Raw genomic sequence first — 8060 nt, 5'->3', positions numbered from 1 at the left:
TGATTGAAACGTCTCCGGTTGGCTCGAGTATATATTTTTTTTAAATTTATAATTATGCAGTCCAATCTGCTGTTGGTCTTTTTGGGTCTTCCTGTGTTTCTTCTGCTTTCAGTCACAAGTCTTTCTTTTTAAAAAACTGTCTTTTTGTAAATGTATCTAATTACAGAAGATGGAAGAACAGATATTATGGCTTATTTTGTGAACATTTTTCCATGAGCTCACTCTACTTGGCCTTGCCAAGTACCCTTTCTTGAACGATTCAGTGTGCTCAATGGGACATCTTTCATTGCCAAGCTATTTTAAAGGTTCATGACTACTGCATTTAAATATTTGGTGATTTTGGACTGCAATAACTTTTGTTTTACAAAAAAACAACAGTGGACACATAACACTTGGTATTTAATTCAATTTTATTTATATAGAGCCAAATCACAACAACAGTCGCTTCAAGGCGCTTTATACTGTAAGGTAGACCCTACAATAATACATACAGAGAAAAAACTTGGTACTATTTATTTGTGAAAAATTGGATAAATAAGTTCTACTTCTGAAAGAAACAGTGGTAAAGAAAATATTTGTATTACATGTTGTATAAAATAATCAACTCAGTGACTCCAGGTGAGGTTGTGTGGTATTAATAAAAATCGCAGAACACTCTGACATGGCATGAAATAGATAAACGACCCTGTTGCTGAGTCTCAGTCTATAATTCTTCCAAGACATCAATCTGTCAGACATCTATCAAAACATGAAATAAAATTTAGCAAGAACACTCTGTCCTGGCTCGTACTAGGGACACTCTTGGATGTTACTCTTATCATAACCCTGTTAGGCAAGTACTGTGATTTGTGCAGGTAGATTTTATAAACTCAATCTCATTTTATACACATGCTGTATACATGAACACTCAGCACATATAATTAGAGTTTTAAAAAAAACAAGACAACTGCGGGATGCCTTATATTAGTCATAAGGTATCTATACATGATAAGAACATAAATTTGACTGTTTATAGTAGATTATTTGCCTTCTCTGCATTCTGCAAAGATATTTTATGCAAGACAATAAACTGAAGTTATAGGATGTTTCCTTGATTGCATATGTTTACTTTTAGGAGCAGGTAGTATAATGTATTGTAACCATTCAGACAGGGTTTTACATTCCCTTTGCACTTACAATACATGTGTTATTTTCACTATATTTTTGACTGTAGGATAATAAACAAGTAGACAGGGGACAAACTGCCCCTTGCTGGGAATATTACAGTTAAACACATGCCAGAGAATTGAAAATCACTATAGTGGTAGTTCCTGTAGCAGAGCGTTGATGACCAAGAGCACAATTTGCCACAATGACACACCTTACACAGACATGTAAGGTTGAAACAATGAGAGCTAATGTCACTGACGCTATATATGCAAGCACCAAACACCTCTATCAGACAGACAAAGTAAAGAGAACTATTACTTGACTTGGACATGAATGTCCAGAATGTGCTGTGTTTGACCTTGTTCTCTATTTTACATGCTGTAATCATTTAGCAGTCAGTATAACATGGGAAATCAATATGATGGCAAAAAAACTATTCAGTCAAAAGGGAGCTAAAAATTATGTCGGCTTATTGCTTAAATATGTCCACCTTTGATGGTTCACCACTTGATCTAAGATGTCTTAGCCCTTGAGAGACACAAGGGTACTTGACAGTGGGATCCACAAAAATATGTGTGTTACACTGTTAGCCTTTCTAGTGCACTAGTGTTGCGGTTGTAAGGATCCAAAGGGAATTATTTAGATTATTTAGATAGTTCACTGATTACAAAACGAGTTACAATGAAGTGGAGCAGAAATGCATGTGTTATGGTAGAATAGACTGCAATGAGAAATGTGAATCAGGACCCCACAATGAATATGCAGAGGCAAACAGAAGGCTCTTAAACACTTATTTAAAATAACTAACAGTAAGAGAAGATATTCAGTTGTGCTGAGGAAAAACAAGAAATAACATTTATACTCCCTGTCTCCACATTATAATATCTGTCTTTGATTTCCATCTAATATTAATTTTTATGTTTATCGTCTCCATTTTTTGCAATTGATGTGGAAAAGGAGCAAACTCACAGCCAAACTACTTCTGAGAGACCAAGGAAAGGGTGCACTCACTGTTAACGTGCCTCAAATATCATTGCTGGCATAATAAGCTTTGACATTCAACATTTTCTCACAAGTGACATGATTACTATGTCACCATAATTAGCCCTGACCTTTGATCTCCAGGATCAGAGTGGTTGTGACCCTTTGTTGCAACCTGTAATGAGTACCAGGATCTCAACTGTGACGGCCGTGTATTTGGTATAAGGGTCAGATTAGAGACAAATCCAATGGCGCAACAATTATGACAGTCAGGCACACGAGCTCAGGATAAATGGCCTTCCAGCGAGAGTCAACACCTGGACGCAAAGGTAATCTGTTGTAGCCTTTAAAATATATTATAACATCAGGCGCACTTGTAGATGATTTATTAGTAGTTATGTTTTGAGTTGTATTTCTGTACACAGCAGATTCATTCAGAAGGAGTTTAAGACGATTTAATTAGTCCCAGGGAACTTCTTGAATGCCTTCTATGTAGTAGAGAGAAATCAATGAAACTCGTTTGTTGAACAATTTGAACTCATTTGCTGAACATTCTTTTGCTGAACAGTTTTGAGACAAAGCTATGGTTGTAAGTAACTTGGTCATAGTTTGTAGATATTGTCCTTGGACTAGAATACATGCTTAGCCTTGGTTCAGGGTTTTACAACTACCAGTTTTAGTCATCTTTGTACACTGATGCAGGTTTGACTTTTTTAAATAGAACACATGTTCAATATGCTGAATGAATACCAACCTTGTCAAGGGAACCTTACAAGCAGTACAGAGCGGCCATGATTCCACCTCTGTTGTAGGCATGTCCTCTGTACTTCCACAGGTAAAGTACACATCAAGTAGGCATCTTTTGGCTTTACCATTGAGCACTGACTAGCTAATATTACACAAACAGTCATGATTTACATCACAGTCTAACCACCATAGGAAATAATCATTAGTATTATGTGCACAATGACCATAATGGTCATTTTTTACGAAGGTGTGACAATACGTATATACACTGAGGTTCAACACAACACACTGTATCTATATGTATCGATCTATATATAACTGAGAGCTTTCCACAGTACCAAATTAAACACTTACACCCTAACTAGTTGAATAGATGGTGTGCAATAAGCTTGGCTCGCTATACACTACAGAAAGACATAGAGGACAAGCTACAGTAGTAGCAGCTGAGCACTGCTATATTAGATAGATTATCATCATCATCTTGTGAAAAAGTCACTGAAACACTAAGAGACACTGAACAAACCTCTGAATGACATCATTTACAGATTAGATCCATTTAGAGAAACTTTTAAGACAAATAGCAGCACGGGAATGAGAACTGTCCATCACACACTACCTGAGAGTGTGCTCCAAAGCTAGTGCATCCAGTGACTTGCCATTAGTGCTTGGCAGCCATGCCTTCAGCATTTCAATGTAAAACTGACATTTAGAAGAGAGCAGATGATGCTATTGACACTTGGATAGGCAGTAATTAGTTCCTCCTTTAGCATTCATTGTGTGAGGCATTTCATCACTAAATGTCAATTATCATGGCAGCTCCATTCAGCGAGTAACCTTCCGTTATCACTGTAAGCATTAAAGGGATGGGTGCCTTTAAGAATAAACTGACTTTATCCCAGTTGTGACAGGTCTTTCTGACTGTATTAAGTGATATGGAATAATGCAACATTCAGACAACCGTGTAGAGTCTCCAGCTGTAGGTGTAAACTTGAGAACGTTTTCTTTGTGCTGTCTTCAAAAGAAAAACACCTCATTTCTGGACCCGTGTTAAAATTATACACAGTGTTGACCAAAAAAAGTTGTGGAGCTGAGGAATGAGGGATCCTGCTATTTAAAAATAATGTTGTGAGCAGTTTTACCAACTAACCAGAGCCAAGTTAGAATATGTAGAGTAAAACTAAAAATGCAAAAAAGTATTTTGACTCAATGCCACCATCATTTGCCTATAAAACTGCGCTAATCCTTGGAATCATGTTAGTGTGCTGTTTTTCAGGGCATTTGGCAGGTAGGTCCACCTTGTCAGTTCTTCTCTGGATTTAGACCAGCTCAGTTGCTTCTGTTTTCTAATGTAATCCAAGGCTAATTCCAAGATTTTAAAATCAAAGCTATGTTGAGGCCACAACAGTTGTAATAATCCTTTTTCTTCTTGTTGCTAAAGACATATATTTATTTAACTCTGACTGCATATTTTGGACAATAACTGTGAATGGAAATGCCTGATCTGATATACAGTAGATAGAGGAAATTCTTCTGCTGCCATTAATTTTTTTAAGAAGCAGCAGATGTGTCTTTTTTACCAGGGTTCTGGTTGTCTTTAGGTTAATGGTGACTGGTGGCTGACGGGATGGAAGAGAGTGTGTGTCTTTCTATAGTAACCTTGTGATTGACTGGTTTCTATGCTCTGGTTGTCCCACCTGACTCTTATTTAATATAAAGGATTTCAGTAATTTTACCTTTTGCAATGATGGTTTACTAATTTACCATAGAACTTTTTTCCTTGTTTTTCTAAAGAGAAATGGTAAGGAAAGTTCACTTAAATTTAATAGTCATGGAAGTGTGGCTTTGACTTTTTTGTGGCTTGGTCAAGTTGAGCTGCATTGTGTTTATGTAGATGAAATGTGATAAATTATTTTTTAAGTCTTGGTTCGACATTTTACATGAAAGAGAGGTTCTGGGAGAACTTTACTGATGTTGCATGAAGAGTGTTTTCATCCTACGTCTTGCCAAAGGGTGGTAGCAGTGACAATTGACATGCTTGTAAAAGATCTGTTGCCAGGAAGAGAGCAGAAAAAACAATTATTTGTAGAAAGAAGATTTTGTATCTGCTTTTCAGGGTTTCAGTATTTGCAGAGTGCTCAGAGCAGTGCCTACAAATATGATAATAAAGACATGGTGTGACCTTGTCTTTATTCACTGGGAATTTCCCAATGTTGAAGTGTTCACTGTGTACAACAGCAAAGATTGTAGTTTTTTTTTTTTTTTTTTAATTAACAAAAATTGACCAAACCAAGCCGATACAAGTGTCCTCAAGGTAATTCTGACAAAATGTCTCACTGTACCCTGTCTCTTAAGGCAATAATTCCATTTTAAAATCAAAAATTCAGAAAAATGTTATTTACCCGAAATATTAAACTTTCTATATATAAAGTAAAAGGCAAGAAAAAAAGCCACATTCAGTCGCTGGAGGAATGTGGAGGAGTACGTTTGTTTTCCTTCTCTTTGCTTTTGTTACAAAAGATACGTGCTCCTGACACGAAATGTTTTCTATTGAAACGCATTACTTACAATTTCATGTTCAATGACACACACACACACACACACACACACACACACACACACACACACACACACACACACACACACACAAAACCCACCTCCAGTAACAACAACAACAAAGAAAAAAAGTGAAAATTATTATCCATGAGCATGAAAAATAGATTCTGTTTTTGTGACATTTTATGAACAAGACTGCTGAAAAAATGAGCAGGATATAAACAAATGAGAATATGAGAACAATACGTATGTATCCATCCATCCATCTATCAGTAAATTCAGAAAATATAGTAGTTGTTGCTATATGATCATAAACTAAAGTATAGGAGCAAATTTATATCTTCTAGAGCATGGCAGTGTACACAAAAAGGCACTGTGAGGTCAAAGTAGAACAGAAACAGTTGTCACACAGAAAGCAGGCCTGCCAGAAGATGCTTTGAACTTACAACAACAATAATTATTATTATCATTAATATAATAATAATAATAATAATAATAATAATAATTATTATTATTATTATTATTATTGTTGTTGTTGTTGTTGTTAGTAGTAGGAGTAGTGCATTACATTAAACAGTGACACTGACCAAACTGCCTTGTAGAACTACTTTTAGTCTTTATCCAAAATAAAAATGGATCCTACCTACTAATGTAGGAATGATAAGCTAACATCAGGCAAGCTGCAGTATCTTAGTATCATAACATATATGATACTAAGCAACTGTAGCCTTCCTAGCTTGGTGTTTACATTTATAAAATATAAAATGAAAGACAAAACAATTCTTTCAGTGTTCCAAAGACATCGTTCTTTTTAGCTGCTTTTCCATGTTTAAGCCGTGGAAGTAATTTAGCAGGTCAACATGATCCAAGGAGGGGTTGAACTGAAAAGTGAAAACTGGCTTCATTTTGTCTTCCAGTCTTGTGCATCCAGCTGGTAGCACTAGCTATCTGCCTGCCATGCCTTCTGTCAGGCTTGGTCTGATGCGCAGTGAGTGCAGAAGCAGTGTGCAGCACAGGTAGGCAGGGAAGAAAGCAGACAGGTTGGTAGACATCCAGTCATTTTGTTATGAGATCACTTCATTTGTTGATTGTTGTCAGGATGTAAAGAGAATTAGACTGATGCTATGGAAATACATGAATTGAGACACGAGCTCTAACTGATAACTATATATGCAACAGTGGAAACTAAACATTATCTTTTTGTTGTTGTTGTTGTTTTTTCTTTCACTTATTGCAAACAAATAACTCAGACCTAGGTAACAAGTATTCAATACTGGATCCATCTCATCACAGTTTAGGTTATTCTCAGGCTTATGCGACCAGCGTGTGCTGCACTAGTTTAATTTTACACAATTTTAACACATTTAAAGCAGGCCACAAAGACTATTATGAACCCAGTGGCCAGTCAGTCAAAAGTCATTCATTCATTCAGACACATACATCCAGCAGTTCTGCACTGCTGGATGTATGTGTCCATCTATTTGTGTGTCTGTTTGTATGGGTGCAACACACATAAATTTATTGGAGCTCAGAAAAGGATAATCTGGAATGGCTCCACGCTGCGGTTCAGTGCATCCCTTTTGAAATACATACACATGCACACATGCACACACAAAGTCCTATACACATAAAAATGTCCCAGAGGCTAACATCCTCTGGCTCTGGTGCAACAGAATGAACACTGGTGCCACACTGACCAGCCCCTTTTCAAAAAGCTCTCTTATACTTTCAGTCCAGTAAATCATAACCCAGGTCCATCAAACTTCATGTTACATTTAATGTGTTCTACTTTAACCAAGTGTCAACCCTGATGTCAGCACTTAGATTACAGAATGGTACAGAATTCTAATTTAATTTAACGTATTAACCATAAATATGATATTTTCTCACTAAATTTAACATCAAATCTAGTTTTTACTTATTTGCCAAACTATGCACGAACAGTGAAAGTGTTTAAAGAGATGCCAAACAACTTAAAGAACAACTCTCTACATCAGTTTTCTCTACATGTCTCCATATTTTACTGAGAGTGATTTTTATTGAAGCCACTTCCTGCTGAAGAAATAATCTCAATGGGACCAAACAATGCAGTGAGACTGGTTGAGGCAATGAATCAACAGATGGACAGAAGACACTTGACGGTATTTGTACAGCGGCGCTGCAGAGTTTAGTTCTCATAGCAACCAAAGGTAGAAACAAGTCGGTTTGCTTTTTCCTGCATAAAATACAATGCAGTGAAAAGTTTTAATGAGCTTGTCATCATTCAAAACACCCACCAAAATACAGTTCCTCTGAGAATTAATGTGAATAACAGGACTGAAAATGTGTCAACATTAATGGTAGCAGTCTTCATGTTTACTATCTAATAGTGTGAATATGTATAATTAATAAAATAGCTTTACATGAGGGTTTTGTTTACAGACACGTGGTCAAGCTGCCAAATCATCTATAATAGTCGATAGCATGAAGCTAAGTGAATTTTAACATTAATAAGTAAGCTACACTTCAAGAACAACAGCTGAAAAATAATATACAATATCCATGGCAACACAAACAGATGTTCATGTGTCCCAGATACATCTCATCATATCATATTGACTAAATATAAATGAAGTGAGCCATCCTGATTC

Source organism: Simochromis diagramma, unplaced genomic scaffold (genome assembly GCF_900408965.1).
Source record: "Simochromis diagramma unplaced genomic scaffold, fSimDia1.1 OVJJ01000293.1, whole genome shotgun sequence".
Taxonomy (NCBI): Eukaryota; Metazoa; Chordata; class Actinopteri; order Cichliformes; family Cichlidae; genus Simochromis; species Simochromis diagramma.
The sequence above is the reverse complement of the archived record's forward strand: the minus strand, read 5'-3'. Positions refer to the sequence as shown.